Here is a 1,996-nt window from a genome sequence, read left to right on the forward strand (position 1 = left end):
GGTGAAAGATTCACCGATCTTTCTGGGAGCGCTGAGGAGCAGTGACTGGACAGCTCTGGGTGTTCTCTGGGGAGTGGGTGTACCTGCTGCCGAGGTGGCCAGGTGCTTGAGCCGGTTCCCCGGGCTCCTCAGCTTTGAAAGCTCACTTTACTTTGTGGTCTGCAGGCAGGATGCAGCGCAGTCAGCTCTCACAGCCTTGTTCCTCGGCCTGTGCTGCCCTGCCCGCCCTCAGTGCCTGTGCTGGCAGCGTGCTGTGTCAAGGCACAAGGAGATTAGATCGTGCTGTTTGGGACCTCTCCTTTTTTCCGCTCGTTGCTGGGCTCTGTTTTTCTTCCTGGGGGCTGTCTGCACGAACTGGTTTCTGCTCTGTGCTGGCACGGTGCCTCTCCCCTGGCTGGGCAGGCTGTGCAGCCCTGGCAGGTGCTGACAGCCACACAGCGTGCTGCAGCACAAGTGCTGATGGGGCTTTTCTCAGCCAGCTCGGACTGAGCACAGGGGTTTGTCTGCTTTGTCCACCACTTCGAAAAGGGCAGTGCGAACCCTGGGGGTGGTGAGAGAGTAATTTGTTCTGATGTAAATTTGGAGGTCAGAGTACGGTCAGGGATTCCCTGCCGTTCTTCACCTTTGCTTGCTGAGGGCTGTCATGGTTTGGTTTAATGTGAGCCAAACGTTGGCTTGGTGTGCTCAGGATGTGCCTGTTCTGGTGTGACTCTGCAGATTGGTTACAAATGTAACTTTAACAGGAAAAAAAGTTTCCTTTTTCTCTGTTTTTAAAGAAGTGTGAATGTCTGGCTGTGTCCTTCACAATATATTCCATATCTGAAGTGCTTTATCTCTTGCTCTGCACTGAAGGGGCACATGGTGGAGAACAAAGCTGGTTTGTTTGTGTTGTCTTTTCAATGTTTTATTTAGTGCTGATCATTTTGACACAAAGAGACACAGGGTTTTCTATGCTCTCCTACACCACAAGTAACATTTGGGAGGCTCTAGTGTTTTCTTTGGATTTCAGTACGTTCTCAACAGACGAACGAAATTAATTGACGTTTCGGCGTGGCTAAATGATTGTCTTATGGCTTCAGGTTGCCACTGTGGAGGTCAGAGCTCTGCTGTGCCACCAGAGGCTGAGGGATGGGCGTTGGGGCCCCAGAACACATTATCGCTGGCTGATCTGGGTGAGCTCAGGGCTGCTGCTGCTGCTGGAGCCTTCGCTCAGCACAGACGTGTGTCTGGCTGGGAGCAGCCTCAGCTACAGCTGACCCTGCAGTGCAATCCTGCTGTGTCTCTGGATTTCACATGTGAATTTATGTCTCAGTCAGCCCCCAGCTTGTGGAGAGGCTTTTGTTGCCTGAACTGCATGACAGCAGACTCTCTTTGCTGTCATAATCATTTGGGCTGATCTGCTCTCTGGAGTAAACTCTGGCACTGCAGATGTCCTGACCTGTGGTTTATTTGGTGTAACAGCTGTGCTGAGCGTCCCAGAGCAGAGTGCCCTTTTTACTCAGTCCACACTGGTTGTTCCTGTCTGTGCAGTGTGTTAACAGGCTCTTACTCACTACCGCTCTCTGGGAGATGGTGTTACTCTGTGGAAAAAGCGTTTGCCGACCTTTTCCCAGTGATGCAATCCCGATGTTTTATTATGGCAGTGTCTGCTGGATGTGGGATGAGCTGGCACCGTGGAAACAATGAGACATGATAATCTGGAGAGGAATGGGTGCACACACATGATTGAGACAGCGTGTTCTGCCTCTGCTCTGATACTTCCTATGTGTGACATCCTTTCCTGCCTGCTCCGAGTGCTGTGCTCCGGGTATAGGTTTTGAAATGTAATGGCCTCGCTTTTTATTTGTTTATTTATTTATTTTTAAGATAGTTTTACCATCCATGAGCAATGCACTCGCTGCAGCAGAGGTGGAGCTGTGCAGACAGTGCAGGGAGGGGCAGGCTGGCTGTGCGCCGGGGATGTCACTGCCTGCTTACCGGAACGAGCAGCTCTCGG

Source organism: Geospiza fortis, unplaced genomic scaffold (genome assembly GCF_000277835.1).
Source record: "Geospiza fortis unplaced genomic scaffold, GeoFor_1.0 scaffold1103, whole genome shotgun sequence".
In the NCBI taxonomy this organism is placed as follows: domain Eukaryota; kingdom Metazoa; phylum Chordata; class Aves; order Passeriformes; family Thraupidae; genus Geospiza; species Geospiza fortis.